Source organism: Pleurodeles waltl, chromosome 6, assembly GCF_031143425.1.
Source record: "Pleurodeles waltl isolate 20211129_DDA chromosome 6, aPleWal1.hap1.20221129, whole genome shotgun sequence".
NCBI classification, from domain to species: Eukaryota; Metazoa; Chordata; class Amphibia; order Caudata; family Salamandridae; genus Pleurodeles; species Pleurodeles waltl.
The window spans coordinates 618,459,431-618,475,935 of record NC_090445.1 but is presented as its reverse complement, the minus strand read 5'-3'; the positions used below and the strand labels follow the sequence as shown (position 1 = coordinate 618,475,935).

Below are 16,505 nucleotides of genomic sequence, written 5' to 3'. Positions count from 1 at the left end.
AGCACCCTAAGGGGACTCCTGGCAGTGCCTAAGTCAACTAAATAGGTGACTTCTCCCTTCTTTTCAACAATTGTGTGGGGTCCACTCCATTTATCTTGGAGTGCTCTTGGGGCCACAGGCTCCAAGACCCACACTTTCTGCCCTGGTTGGTACTGAACCAAAACAGCCTTCTGATCATGCCATTGCTTCTGGAGCTCTTGGCTGGCCTGAAGGTTTTTACTGGCCTTTTTCATGTACTCAGCCATCCTTGATCTGGGGCCAAGTACATAATCCACAATATCCTGCTTAGGAGCTTTTAAAGGTTGTTCCCAACCCTCCTTTACAAGTATGAGTGGACCCCTAACATGGTGTCCAAAAAGAAGTTCAAAGGAGCTGAAGCCCACTCCTTTCTGGGGTACCTCCCTGTAGGCAAAAAGGAGGCATGGTAGAAGGATATCCCATCTCCTGCAGAGTTTTTCAGGGAGACCCATAATCATGCCTTTGAGAGTTTTATTAAATCTCTCCACCAGTCCATTTGTTTGTGGATGATAGGGTGTTGTGAACTTGTACGTTACACCACACTCCTTCCACATGGCCTTTAAGTATGCAGACATGAAATTGCTTCCCCTGTCTGATACCACTTCCTTTGGGAAGCCCACCCTGGAAAATATTCCCAGGATGGCCTTTGCCACTGCAGGTGCTGTAGTGGTCCTTAAAGGAATAGCTTCAGGATATCTTGTGGCATGGTCCACTACCACCAAGATAAACCTATTGCCTGAAGCAGTAGGAGGGTCAAGGGGGCCAACTATGTCAACCCCTACCCTTTCAAAGGGAACCCCAACCACAGGCAGTGGGATAAGGGGTGCCTTTGGGGTGCCACCTGTCTTGCCACTGGCTTGACAGGTTTCACAGGACTTACAAAATTCCTTTGTGTCCTCAGACATCCTAGGCCAATGAAACAATGGAACCAGTCTGTCCCAATTTTTCATTTGACCCAGGTGCCCAGCTAGGGGAATGTCATGTGCCAGGGTTAGGAGGAACTTTCTGTACTCCTGAGGAATCACTAATCTCCTGGCAGCTCCAGGTTTAGGATCCCTATGCTCAGTGTACAAGAGGTTGTCCTCCCAGTAAACTCTGTGAGAGTCACTGACATCCCCATTAGCCTGTTTGACAGCTTGCTGTCTGAGACCCTCTAATGTGGGACAGGTTTGCTGTGCCACACTCAGCTCCTCTCTGGCAGGCCCCCCTTCACCCAAAAGCTCAGCAGTGTCTGCTTCCAGCTCCTCTGGTGTAGGTTCTGCACAGGGAGGGAATTCTTCTTCCTCAGAAGTTGAATCCACTGTAGAGGGAGGGATAGTAGGAAGTGGTTTGCTTCTACTAGCCCTAGCTTTAGGGAGCACTTGGTCCATTGTTCCAGGATCCAAGCTTCCCTGTCCTTTTTGCTTTTTGGCCTGAGCCCTTGTCAAAGCAAAAAAATGCCCTGGGATGCCCAGCATTGCTGCATGGGCCTCCAACTCCACATCTGACCAAGCTGATGTCTCCAAATCATTTCCTAGTAGACAGTCTACAGGTAAATCTGTGGCTACCACAATTTTCTTTGGACCAGTAACCCCCCCCCCCCCCCCCAGTTGAGATTAACAACAGCCATGGGGTGGCTAAGTGTGTTGTTGTGAGCATCGGTTACTTGGTACTGGTGACCAAGTAGGTGTTGTTCAGGGTGGACCAGTTTCTCTATGACCATAGTCACACTGGCACCAGTGTCCCTGTAGGCCTGAACCTCAACACCATTTATTAGGGGTAGCTGCTTGTACTTATCCATATTAAGGGGACAAGCAACAAAGGTGGCTAAATCAATAGCCCCCTCAGAGACTAACACAGCCTCTGTGGCCTCCCTAACAAGGCCAACCCCAACTAAGTTACCAATAGTGAGCCCAGCTACTCCCTTGTATTGGCTATTAGTAGGTTTGTTCCCACCACCACTGCTATTAGTAGGGACACTAGGTGTAGCAGTAGGGGTTGTAGTGGTGGGAGGCTTGGTGCCTTTCTTTGGACAACTGGGATCTGTTGTCCAATGGCCTTTTATTTTACATAAATAGCACCATGGTTTCTTTTCCTTGTTCTGATTAAAAGAGGATTTGGGCCCACCACCCCCACCAGAGTGTTTTTGTGGGCCTGATGAAGACTCATTTTTAGATTTGTCCCCACCCTTGTCAGAAGACTTACCATCCTTCTTTTTGTTGCCATCTTTGTCACCCCCTGTATGAACGTTTCTGTTCACCCTTGTTCTGACCCATTTGTCTGCCTTCTTTCCCAATTCTTGGGGAGAGGTCAGATCAGAGTCCACCAAGTACTGGTGCAACAAATCAGACACACAATTATTAAGAATATGCTCTCTCAGGATCAAGTTATACAGGCTGTCATAATCAGTAACTTTACTGCCATGTAACCACCCCTCCAAGGCCTTCACTGAATGGTCAATGAAATCAACCCAGTCTTGTGAAGACTCCTTTTTGGTCTCTCTGAACTTTATCCTGTATTGTTCAGTGGTTAAGCCATAACCATCCAGGAGTGCATTCTTAAGAACTTGGAAATTATTAGCATCATTTTCTTTCACAGTAAGGAGCCTATCCCTACCTTTTCCACTAAATGATAGCCATAGGATAGCAGCCCACTGCCTTTGAGGGACATCCTGTACAACACAGGCCCTCTCAAGTGCAGCAAACCACTTGTTAATGTCATCCCCCTCCTTATAAGGGGGAACTATCTTATGCAGATTCCTGGAATCATGCTCTTTTGCAGGATGACTATGGGGAATACTGCTGCTGCCACCATGGGTTTCTAAACCCAGTTTCTGTCTCTCCTTCTCTACTTCTAAAGTCTGTCTATCCAAATCCAGCTGTTGCTTCTTGAGCTTCAGTCTGGTTTGTTCCACTCTCAATCTATTGAGCTCCCTTTCTAACAATCTGTCATCAGGGTGGGTGGGAGGGACATGCCTTGAAACAGAAGTATGGTGAGAATGGACAGAAGGAGACCTGTCCCTTACAGAAGCCACCCTAACAGCTTGGCTAACAGAAACATCACTACCAGTATGGTGAGAATAAATGCTTTTGCTATGATGTGAGACAACACTATTTATATGGTGTGGCTCATCATCATTACCAACTATGCTAGACTGTCTAGTAATGGGCAGGCTAGGAAGTTTCTTTCCTGAATCTTTTCCTGGGGGAGTCCCTGGATCTGATTGAGAACCATTAGCTACTTTTTCTACAGATTGGGCACTTATGGCCTTATCCTGTACTCTAAGCATGTTAATTAACAGTTCTAAGTAAGGATTATTCCCTACACTCAAACCTCTCTCTATGCAGAGATTCCTTGCTCCTTTCCAGCTAAGGTGATCATATGCAAGTTTGGACAGATCAACATTTTGGCCTGTGCCAGACATTTTTAGAGAGAGTTAAAGTGATAGTAAAAGATAAAAAGTTTGTCAGAGCTTTTAGAAAGACAGAGAAAAAAAACTTTTTAAACTTTTTAGAACTTTTTAGAAAGTTAGAAGTACTTTTCAGCACTTAGAAAAGAGTGAAAAGAGGAAATGCAAAACTTTTTGGCTATGTGTATATACACTGACCTTGTTTTGTATATTTTTCTCTTATGAAAAGTACAATGACAAGAGTGGTAAGTAGTCTCAAAGCACTTATCCCACCGCTGCACAACAAATGTAGGAGGCTGGACTGGCTTGTAGTGAGTACCAAGGGGTACTTGCACCTTGCACCAGGCCCAGTTATCCCTTATTAGTGTATAGGGTGTCTAGCAGCTTAGGCTGATAGATAATGGTAGCTTAGCAGAGCAGCTTAGGCTGAACTAGGAGACGTGTGAAGCTACTACAGTACCACTTAGTGTCATATGCACAATATCATAAGAAAACACAATGCACAGTTATACTAAAAATAAAGGTACTTTATTTTTTTGACAATATGCCAAAGTATCTTAGAGTGTACCCTCAGTGAGAGGATAGGAAATATACACAAGATATATATACACAATAGCAAAAATATGCAGTATAGTCTTAGAAAACAGTGCAAACAATGTATAGTTACAATAGGATGCAATGGGGAAACATAGGGATAGGGGCAACACAAACCATATACTCCAAAAGTGGAATGCGAACCACGAATGGACCCCAAACCTATGTGACCTTGTAGAGGGTCGCTGGGACTATTAGAAAATAGTGAGAGTTAGAAAAATAACCCTCCCCAAGACCCTGAAAAGTGAGTGCAAAGTGCACTAAAGTTCCCCTAAGGACAAAGAAGTCGTGTTAGAGGAATAATGCAGGAAAGACACAAACCAGCAATGCAACAACTGTGGATTTCCAATCTAGGGTACCTGTGGAACAAGGGGACCAAGTCCAAAAGTCACAAGCAAGTCGGAGATGGGCAGATGCCCAGGAAATGCCAGCTGCGGGTGCAAAGAAGCTTCTACTGGACAGAAGAAGCTGAGGTTTCTGCAGGAACGAAAAGGGCTAGAGACTTCCCCTTTGGAGGACGGATTTCTCTCGCCGTGGAGAGTCGTGCAGAAGTGTTTTTCCGCCGAAAGAACGCCAACAAGCCTTGCTAGCTGCAAATCGTGCGGTTAGCGTTTTTGGACGCAGCTGAGGCTCAGGAGAGACCAGGAGGTCGCAAATTGGACCAGCAGAGAGAAGGGACGTCGTGCAAGACAAGGAGCCCTCTCTGAAGCCGGTAGCACCCGGAGGAGTGCCAGAAACAGGCACTACAAGGATGCGTGAAACGGTGCTCGCCAAAGTTGCACAAAGGAGTCCCACGTCGCCGGAGACCAACTTAGAAAGTCGTGCAATGCAGGTTAGAGTGCCGTGGACCCAGGCTTGGCTGTGCACAAAGGATTTCCGCCGAAAGTGCACAGGGGCCAGAGCAGCTGCGAAGTCGCGGTTCCCAGCAATGCAGCCCAGCGAGGTGAGGCAAGGACTTACCTCCACCAAACTTGGACTGAAGAGTCACTGGACTGTGGGGGTCACTTGGACAGAGTCGCTGGATTCGAGGGACCTCGCTCGTTGTGCTGAGAGGAGACCCAAGGGACTGGTAATGCAGCTTTTTGGTGCCTGCGGTTGCAGGGGGAAGATTCCGTCGACCCACGGGAGATTTCTTTGGAGCTTCTGGTGCAGAGAGGAGGCAGGCTACCCCCACAGCATGCACAAGCAGGAAAACAGTCGAGAAGGCGGCAGGATCAGCGTTACAGAGTTGCAGTAGTCGTCTTTGCTACTATGTTGCAGGTTTGCAGGCTTCCAGCGCGGTCAGCAGTCGATTCCTTATCAGAAGGTGAAGAGAGAGATGCAGAGGAACTCGGATGAGCTCTTGCATTCGTTATCTAAAGTTTCCCCAGAGACAGAGACCCTAAATAGCCAGAAAAGAGGGTTTGGCTACCTAGGAGAGAGGATAGGCTACTAACACCTGAAGGAGCCTATCAGAAGGAGTCTCTGACGTCACCTGGTGGCACTGGCCACTCAGAGCAGTCCAGTGTGCCAGCAGCACCTCTGTTTCCAAGATGGCAGAGGTCTGGAGCACACTGGAGGAGCTCTGGACACCTCCCAGGGGAGGTGCAGGTCAGGGGAGTGGTCACTCCCCTTTCCTTTGTCCAGTTTCGCGCCAGAGCAGGGCTAAGGGGTCCCCTGAACCGGTGTAGACTGGCTTATGCAGAATTGGGCACATCTGTGCCCAACAAAGCATTTCCAGAGGCTGGGGGAGGCTACTCCTCCCCTGCCTTCACACCATTTTCCAAAGGGAGAGGGTGTCACACCCTCTCTCAGAGGAAGTTCTTTGTTCTGCCATCCTGGGCCAGGCCTGGCTGGACCCCAGGAGGGCAGATGCCTGTCTGAGGGGTTGGCAGCAGCAGCAGCTGCAGTGAAACCCCAGGAAGGGCAGTTTGGCAGTATCAGGGTCTGTGCTACAGACCACTGGGATCATGGGATTGTGCCAACCATGCCAGGATGGCATAGAGGGGGCAATTCCATGATCATAGACATGTTACATGGCCATATTCGGAGTTACCATTGTGAAGCTACATATAGGTAGTGACCTATATGTAGTGCACGCGTGTAATGGTGTCCCCGCACTCACAAAGTTCAGGGAATTGGCTCTGAACAATGTGGGGGCACCTTGGCTAGTGCCAGGGTGCCCTCACACTAAGTAACTTTGCACCTAACCTTTACCAGGTAAAGGTTAGACATATAGGTGACTTATAAGTTACTTAAGTGCAGTGTAAAATGGCTGTGAAATAACATGGACGTTATTTCACTCAGGCTGCAGTGGCAGGCCTGTGTAAGAATTGTCAGAGCTCCCTGTGGGTGGCAAAATAAATGCTGCAGCCCATAGGGATCTCCTGGAACCCCAATACCCTGGGTACCTCAGTACCATATACTAGGGAATTATAAGGGTGTTCCAGTAAGCCAATGTAAATTGGTAAAAATGGTCACTAGCCTGTCAGCGACAATTTGGAAAGAAATGAGAGAGCATAACCACTGAGGTTCTGATTAGCAGAGCCTCAGTGAGACAGTTAGTCACTACACAGGTAACACATTCAGGCACACTTATGAGCACTGGGGCCCTGGGTTACCAGGGTCCCAGTGACACATACAACTAAAACAACATATATACAGTGAAAAATGGGGGTAACATGCCAGGCAAGATGGTACTTTCCTACACTGGTGACCAAATATATTTAAACCAACAAAGGCAGCTTCCTTAAATTGATTTGTGAGCCACATCTGCTTTCCAGGAGCACATTCAGATATGTTTATATGTGGCAACAGCTGCCCCTGATGAGGCTGCTGAAGCACAAAAGTTGTCGAAAGAAACAGATCAGAAGCACACCTGTTGTTCTATCACGCCAAGAGTTTAAGAATAGTCTATGCTCTCCTGCATCTGATTCACAAGAGTATGAAATTATTTTAGAAGAGAATTAACCATTGAGGCTGTGTAAGCATCAGCCTGAATAGGAAAATTAGTTGTTGTAGAGGGTCTCTTAACAGTCTCACCTTAAAAGCCCCATCAATCTTTTAGTCAACTGGATAAGTTGGCTGGGCATCCTTTGAAATCACTGTGTCCTGCAAAGATAGTCCTGCCATTATCTTGTTATCTTTAACAGACATGGTGAATTCTACTATGAAATTCTCCAAAGAGTAGCGCTTCATAACAAATCTTGGAAAAGTCTGTTAATCAACTTCTTTCCACCATTGTGTCAAGAACCAGCAATCAGCACTGTGGAGGGGTACATTTTCTGGCTCCAGGCACTGATATTAGGAGAAGAAATCTTCATTCCCTCTATGAGAAGCAGGTAGAGCAAATTTCCAAATTATCCCTCAAGTGCTGCATAATCACTGAAATTTAGAGCCCTGCACAATGCAGCCACTCACTTCCTCATGATTAGGGTCTCCAACAAGCTTAATATGCATTTCCAGGGATCTTGGAAGGAAGCAATGCTTCCTGGGCATGAAAAGCAGCATCAATAGCTGCTTTATTAAGCTGCTAATAAAGTTCTTAGTTTAGACACTTCAGTAGAGGGGCCAGCAGTATTGGAAACATTCAGGAAGTCACTCACATCTAGCCATGTGCCATTCATCTCACTAGTGATAGCAACTGGCAGCAACTTCCTGCTTTGATCTGGTTGTTGTAGCACTGAGATATAGCGGCTTGCAAGATTTTGTGAGAACCCCCATCTTGAAACTAGGTAGAGTGAAAGAAAAAGGCTCTTAAATCCAAGTGAAACCATTTTTTCTCAAATACAATTAATAGGATTAGCCGTATTATATGTGCATCAGAGAACATATATAGAGATAGATAGATAGATAGATAGATAGATAGATAGATAGATAGATAGATAGATAGATAGATAAACAGTGCCCACGTTTACCACTTCACACCAGTGGTGACTGGTGTTCATGGGCAAAAGGGGCGTTGCCTTGCCACCCTTCGAGGACAGGCAAGAACAGGGAAATAAACACAGAGTAGCTGGAAATAAATCCCTGCTGTGAGACAGTGTACTGAATCTCTTGGGTGAACTGCAGTAAACTTTGCAAGTGTCCTACTGTACAACTGCCAGTTGGGCAAAGTTTTCTAGAGGCAAACGCTACAGCAGTAACATCACAGGAGAGGGATTGATGATTTAGGAAGCCCTGGGCCCGGTTGCTTTTGGGTTACATGAACAGTGGTCCTGGGAGGAGTTACAAAGATCCATTCACTTCAATGGCTGGGGGTGAGGAAGGCCAGTAAGTGCAAGGAGGAAGTGAGTGGCAGCAATTTGTTGATTGCACTGAGGGGTAAGCTGTAGGAGGGGTGCAGGGTGCTTCTCTCTTGGCAGTAACACAATGTTTAGTACTGTAGTTGCTTTCACTTTGGAAAAAACGTTATGGAACTGAGCACAAAGTACTCCTTATCTCCACCGTAGAGGCCCAAGAGAAGGAAGGAATCAGCTGTGGTCAACAATTGTACTAGAGGACTAAGAGGTAAGTGTGTAGTTGGCTTCTGCCTGCATCAAGGGCATCATCAATCTCCCCCTCTTTAGCAGCTACAGTAGGGTGGGGTTCTTGATGGGACTCTTCTTTCTGCAAAGTAGCATACAAAAGCTCATAATTAACTTGGGCGAGTGAATGAAAGGAAGGATGGGTAGATGGATGGGTGAAATTGTAGATAGATAGATGCATGGATGAAAGGTTGGATGTAAGAATGGCAGAGTGAAAGGCAGGGCGGATGTATGAATGAAAAGATGGATGAATGGATAATTGAAAGAATGGGTTGGTGGGTGATTAGAGAAAGGATGGATGGATGGTAGAATGAGTGAAAGGGTGGATGAATGAGTGAGTGGAAGGGTAAGTGGATGGGTGGTTGGTGGATGGATGGAGTGAAAGTATGGATGGATGAGCAAAAGGTTGGATGAGTGAAATGATTTATGTAAAGATGGATGTGTAAAACAATGATTGGGTGAGTGAAATGCAGGGCAGATGGATGTGTGGATGAAAGGATGGGTGGATTTGTGAAAGGGTGAATTGATGGATGGACGAATAGATGGATAGATGGATGAGCGAGTGAAAGGATGGATGGATGGCTTAGTGAAAGGGTAAATGAAGGGATGTATGAGTGGATGATGGATGGATGGATAGATGAATGAAAGGATGGACAGATCAGTGGAAGGGTAAATAGATGGATGAGTGGATGGATGGATGGAGTGAAAGGATGGATGAGCGAAAGGATGGATGAGTGAAAGAAGGTATGTAAATTTGGATGAGTGAAACAATGGATTGATGTGTGAAAGGGTGAATTGATGCATGGATGAATAGATGGATACATGGATAAGTGAGTAAAGGATGTATTTCTGAGTGAAAGGGTAAATGGAGAGATGTATGAATGGATGGTTGGATGGGACAAAGGGTAGATGGATGTGTGTAAGGGTGGATGGCTGAATGAAAGGATGAATAGCTGATTGAATGGATGGATGAATGAAAGAGGGGATGGCTAAGTGAAAGGATGGATGATTGAATGGATGGATTTGTTTGATGGATAGGTGTCCCTGGAAAGTGGTGGCTCTCCTTTAAGGGCTCCACAGCTACACTACATCCTCCTTGTTTTTGGTCCATTTTTATTGTGTCAAGAGTGAATGGTTATTCCCTCTTGATATAATAAAAATAAAGAGCAGACCCACATTGGGACCTGCAACAAACAGAGGCAGCTAGTGCTATTGTTTGACTGCTGACAAAGGTGTGTAATGTGCCTGCGCCCGCCATCAGAGATACTGTTCAGAGCTGGTAAAATCCCAGCACTGTGAGCTTGTCTGTGTGACTATATGTGTGAGTTAAAGTGAGAGAGAGTCAGTGAAGAAATGAGTCAGAGTGAGTGAGAATGAGTGACAGTAAGGGCTGGTATGTGTGAGAATAAATGTGAGCGACTGAGGGAGAATGACAGTGAGTGTAACTGAGTGTAATTGTGTGTGAGATTGAGTAACAATAAGACTGAGTATTTCAGAATGAGTAAGAATGAGTGGGACTGAGTGAGACATAGTGGGCCAGAGTAGAATGAGTGAGACTGCATGAATTAGTGAGACCAAGTGAGACTGAGTGATTTAGAGCGAGACAGTAAACTTAGTGCAAGATATTGTGAGAGAAACATAAATAAAAGCTCTTTGGAATTTGAGCCAAGGATTATGCCCCACCACTTTCAAAGGTCACCAGCCGCCACTGCTTCATATGCCAGTAATACACACATGGCAGAAAGGTCTATCTGTATAGCAAGACAGTTAAAGACCATACCCTGTAATTATATAGACTGATATAGCTAATCTCTGAAGGGCAATGCAAGCAATAAAATAGAGATTAATACACATACAGCAAATAACATCATCTCAAAATCGGGAAGGTAAATATTATGTAGATGCAGGAATTAAAAACCATCAAGTACAGACAGGAAGTTCCTCCTTTTAGTGCTTCTGGGATTTGGCAGCCATAAATCAGGCTCAAGTAAACAATGTCTGCGGAGCTGAAAGATTACTCATGTTTAAGGACTGGCCAGCAGGATAGACAAGGAGGTAATCACCTATGTTCGGATTTGTGACATATAATCGCCGATTGTAAATTGCACTCTGACTGTGTTTTATTGCATTTTCCCATTTTACCACGTTCATTGGCTGCTTATGGTCAACAGCAACAGGACCTGCTCTGCTAGATTTTATTCAGGTCCACTGGAATTATGCAGCAGGAGAGGACCAAATAATGTTGCATTGTTGACTAAATTATGTGCCAAGAAACGGTAAATCATGTGACCTAATGCAGCACATTTTGTGATATTGAGAAAGTTATTACTTCATATTTTTTTCATTTTCGAACATAAGAAAACTGTCTGGGCAATGGTTTCGTTTCACATCATTAGTACCAGTTTAACATCCAATAACAGTAATATGCAACTGAAAGATGGCCAGTCAAGCTTCCCATAAGACATTCACTGCATGGCAACACAGGTTCCTTTGATGTTAGCAGTTTTTGAACCGTTTGAGCTAGAAACACATTTTATTTTGTTAGAGCCTACAAATTGTGCAGCAGATATTTGGTTTTGTGACAAATCCAGCAAATCGATAAATTTGCAGAAAATTTCATAATTCCAGTGACCCTGATTTTAGTGCAAGCAGCTAGTTCCGTGTTGCAGCTGGCAAAATTGCCACCTGGAGAAGGGCAAAAGAGACGCAAAACTGTTGGGTGTTATTAGTTCCCTCCAGTGCTTAATTTGTGCTTGTTTCCAGTGCTAAGCACTGGCGCTTATTTTTGAGGGCCGTCGCTTATTCTGCTGTCTCAAGTATTTGCTGCGAGCAAAAGACACATATGGGAAAGACGGAGGAAGAGAAAAACGAAAAAGCGTCGCAAAGGGATAAAGTAGAAAGCTGCAAGAGTGAGCTGAAGGGGCAGGGAGTAGCTTTATATCCATTGAAGAGGCCCGAGATGGCTTCAGGATTACGCCGCCACAGTATTCCGTGTTCCCACATTTAATTGCAGCAGCGGCCTATTAAAGATGAGAGCACTGGTTCCCCCCCATACCTTTTAAGCCATAATCGGGACAAACAAATAGAGCTGACATCCGGCATTAATTCCACCATGATGTTTTTGCATTTGTTATTAACTCAAGCGCCTAGGAGACCCTGCTGATCTTGGACATTCATATGAAAAGTAAAGTCTGAATGCCTCTTTCAGTTGTTTTACAGCAACAACTTGGACAACGGGCAAACCCATATGGTTTGGAGCACATAATCAGGACTCCTTTATTGCATACTGTGTCAAAAATGTCTAAATAAGGCTGCCCAGAATAAGTGATGTTTGACGTTTCTATTACGCAAACATAGTTCTCGTAGCCCCCTGTTATTGAAGTACTATTAGTTTGTGGACATTCCTGCTTCTTCCCCAGAACATGGTCTGCTGTTTTGCAACAAGTTAACTTTTAGACCGTTTTTCTCTGACTCAACTGGAAAGAAGTTGACAAACTTTATCAGAAGAAATAAAAATGGGTATGAAAACCATAATTTAATATGAAATCCTAAATGAAAATAAAGCATTTTACTACTGGTAGCAATCGTAGTAGTTTTGCGAACTAGGGAAGTTGGTTAGACAAAAACTTTGCAACTCCTAAACCGCACCTAACCATAATTCAACACCTTAAAGCAAGCAGACAATCATTGGCCACCTCTTTAATCATACACTGCTTAATTTGCGGGCAGCGACATTTTAAGGCATGGACAACGTGGTTGATTGCTCAGGTTCTCCAGTTTCGAAGATGCATCTGTGAAAATGAGCTTTTTTGTAGCTCATTCATATCTATTTCAGTCTTTCAATCGTTAATGTTTAAGGCATTACCTTTTGTCAGCATGGGGCTTGAGATGGTAGAAATTGAGTGATAAAATGTTCAGTTGTTCTGAACAGAGACCCCAAAATATTTATTGCCCAGGGCCTCCAAAATTCTTAATATGACACTGGTAGAGGCTGTTTGGAGTTTGAGTCAGCTCATCAGCAGAAACCAGTCTATCACCATGAAGGAGTGTATCTGGCTCCCAAGAAGCCCAGTGATGAGGCTTCTGTGTCCTGTGCATCAGTACCACATGACCCTGAGGCCATCTCAGTGTATTTTGTAGCTCAAGGTTTGGTATGTTTTTGCAACCCTTTTATTTATGCATGTCCTTCTGACCCACTGTACACAGGTACCCATAATTCACTTGATGGTTTTGTGTTCAGACAGCTCATTTACTGCAGATTTTCTGAAAATAATGGATCTGTGGGAGATTTGTGATCAGTGAACATGTGAAAGGGTGACAGAACAATATTGTCAAAAAGTAACCCCCTGGTGGGGGTGCTTCTGTTACACTCTAGTATACAAGACACGTTCTACCTGTGCTGTTTCATTCACATAGCTTTATGGCCCGACCAACCTTAGACTTCAGGTTAGGGTAGAACAGTGCCAACTGTGAGAAGCCTCCCAGATGGGAAGGGCTCAAGTAGCTATCACAGGTAAAGGTTCTCCATGAGAGGTCATTTAAAGTTAGGGCAAGAGACTGGATTGGGACCTAACCTAGTAAAATGTACTGATAGGAACTGAGAGCAGCTCGGCAGACACATTAGAGTACAGGCTATTTCCAGCCTTTTTTCTTTTTCATCATGGGGCAATAGATAGGTATCTGGTACCTGACGCAAAGGTGTCATCTCATTATTGGCCCTTGGCCTTAGGATGTTTATTAAACAAAGGCTAAGGATAGCAGGTGTGACATCACCAACATCACCCACTAATGACCTTAAGTTCTTCACAAGCTTAATTTCCTATCCCTGACAGAGCTTCTGCCATTGCAGCGCTTCCTAATTGCTTGATAGACCCTAGGGGAGGGAGCTAAAGAAAGTTAAGAGAGCTCCCAAAACCTTGTTTAGTTTTTGGTCCTGCTGCTGAATCAGGAGTAGCATGTTCAGAGTCAGGAGTAGCAGGGTCAGAGTCAGTAGTAGCAAAGGGCTACATGGATAGAAGTCTTCATTTGGCAACCTCTAACTGAAGTCTATGGCTTGACTTGATTTGTGTCCTCTTTTATTAATCCATCAGCGGTTGACCACCCTTCCTCTTATCACAGTTAAACCCATTCAGCACAGAAGTGCAGATCTCATGCACGATGTTCATCCAAAAGTCCAGATTATGAACTATGAGTGTTAGGATTCAATTGAACCCTTTCATCAGAGGGTCTCTGGCCCACGCAGTCTACTTTTTCAGTTGGTCTTCAGTTCCTTTAGCACCCGTTTCGCTTGTCATGAGATGCGCTTTAAGTGCCATCATTCTACTCACTGTGCCATCTCATACAGAGAGGACAGTAATGCCTTGAAACGGATGCTAAAGAAATAATGCTCTGCATACTGATGACAGGAGTGTCTGTTCCTCCGGTGGTACCATGCCGACGCTGTGGCAAGCACATTAAGTCACAAATGTGAGATGCTAGAGCCCTAAAGGAACCTACATGTTTTCAGTTCACCTAGCACTCACTTTTCTAGTAGTTACTTTCTGAATATTTTTAAACAATAGGTAAGGATGGCGATCCACCTTCACACATCCTTGCTCTTTGGCAATATTTGGCAAGACTGGAGGTCTACAAAACAATACAGCAGGCTTCACAGTGTGGTTTCTGCACAAAATGTTAATCTGATGTGAGCGTAATGGCAAGTAAAGAACAGAATTGGGCTTACCCACTCAGGCAATGGAAGATTACAGTGTCTCTGAGGGCTGGGGATAAGCCTGATTCTGTGCCATTCTAGGTGTCTGACTTATATAGGCAGGGACCATTCAATGTCCTTGCAGGATGGGCAGGGCTAAAGAAGAGCCAATTACACTTAGCCATTCTAAGGCGTGTGGTGGCATTTAAGATTTAGGTGACTCATTATTCGGAATGGCAGGGCATAAGTGCAGTAAAGGTAGAGGCGCTACCGCCAAAAGCCAAATCTATCCGTCTTCTCAAATTCTCAGTTTATTCTTCTTGTTACTCTCTCCCTTTCGCTTCTTCTTCCCCAAATATATCAAACAACGGTTGGTTGTCTAGCAGCATTTTAGGGCATGGCTTCTTTACATGACTGATGTACACAGTGTGCAAACAATGGATCACTGGAAATTCTAGATCCATATTCTCAGATGTTTTGAATAAGCTATTTGGCATATTTCTTTTCAAATTAGCAGTCTGCAAAGACTATGAACCTGCCATCAAAATACTGGTGCAGATTGAATTAGAGAAATTGCACAACCTTTGCATTGATCTCTTTCACCCCTAGAAGTAATGCAGCCAGTGAGTGCACACCTCTGATCAGTCGTGACTTAGAATGCAGGGTTACACTTGGGGACTAATGTGAAGTATGTAAATTATCTAGTGCAAAAAACGAAAGTTTACACATAAAGAAACAATAAATAGAGCAGAATCTCTTTAGCTCGTAAAAGCCCATCTTCAGAGACTAGGTTTACAGATAGCAGGGCTTGCAACAACACTGATACAAATGAATAATCTTTACAGCATTCAGATGCAACATTGCAACGTGACTTACCAGAAGCTTGCTGGACGCCTTAGGGTGTCACCTTTGAAGTTTAAAGACACCGTGCAGCGGGCAGCATGCAGGGAACACCTTCAAATGATCATCTATCAGCGCTTTCCATGGCAGGCTTAGGGATCCTGAGGAGGAAGGACAGGGCAGGTAGAAACAAGACGTGAACTATTTCAGTGCTTCAGCCTAACATTCCCCCACTGCTATAATGATAACCCCTCCCTCACTCTCACAAATGAGAGTTTCTTCAGCCGTTGGGAGGAAACTGACTTAACCAACCTGTTGAGCAACCGAGTGAGTCAGACACGATTGGCTGTAGAGAGCCTTGCCTGGGGTAGGAGATACCAGCGAAGAAGCAATGCCTGAGAGCGGCGCAAGCCTAGGAGGGCTTGTGCGGCCCAGGTCCTTTCCCTCGAAAGGTCTGACACATCTGCTCATCCGACAGCACACATACAATGTGTTTCCTCCTCTGTTGTTGAGGGTGACCGCATTCCGCCCTCTGTACGCATTTGCTGTCAGGTACACCAGCTTTTCTGCCCACTGGCTCAGTGTTTGTGAAGGTGCCAACATTACATCTACGCAGCTTGGGTCATGCGCATTTTTATCAAACAACTTCACCCACACAGTTGACTTGGATGCTTCCTCGCCATGTGAGTGGGTTTTTTACACGCACACATCCTTTGAAGCTGTTTACTACATTAGACCTCCTCCATATTATGGTGCGGAGTGAGTTGGCACCGTTTCTTGAACACTGAAGTGGTTTTCCGCATAAGAAACTCAACAAATAGCAGTATTCATCCACCCTCTCGGCTGAGCCGCGCCTACAGGGTATATAATACATGCATGAATGGCGGCATTGATAAAAATGACTCTGACACCCAACAACTAGGATTCTAATTTAAATTCTGAAAGAGATTAACTTGCTGACCAGTTACGTGAATCAAGTTGAACAGAAGGGTTGGGGGGGGGGGGGGCATCTAAATACACTGCGTCAAGCTCTAGATCTGCTTTTCTGCTGGTCTGCAAAGGTCTTGTGGTGTGGTAACGGGGGAACCATAATGGACGAAAAAATCACTGTCTCTTTCGGAAAAAAAATGTGCCCTCTTTATCACTTAGGTAACCTCCAAATAGGTACCCTCCAAGTCATTTACCTTCCTGTCTGTCATTATTTTAAACTTAAACAAAAGGTCTTTATTGCACATACACTTTTTACATACACTGAAGGTCATTGTTCGGGTGAAACAATATTGCAATTAAACATTCCTAACAGATTTCTTCTATTCACTATCTCATTCAGTGCTTATTGTCTAGCCATAATCTTTATTTATATAAACTCAAAAGCTGTATCATTAACGCTACTCACTCGGCAAACCACAAATTAACAGGTAGCGAAAGGGATGGCGAGAAATTACCTTAACCTTTGTCCTTTACTATTAAC

The 16,505-nt window shown here is 44.7% G+C and overlaps 1 protein-coding gene across 5 annotated transcripts in view; it reads right to left on the bottom strand.

The window, feature by feature from the left end:
• Positions 1-16,505, bottom strand: part of PTPN7 (protein tyrosine phosphatase non-receptor type 7) — a 294,573-nt gene that overhangs the window by 194,563 nt on the left and 83,505 nt on the right. For 3 of the 5 annotated variants that reach the window (XM_069238938.1, XM_069238937.1, XM_069238940.1), the window contains one exon: positions 15,071-15,195. The exons of the other annotated variants lie outside the window; for them this stretch is intronic. The gene's annotated coding sequence lies outside the window, so the exon portion shown is untranslated. The remainder of the gene's footprint in view (positions 1-15,070; positions 15,196-16,505) is intronic. 5 annotated transcript variants of the gene reach the window in all.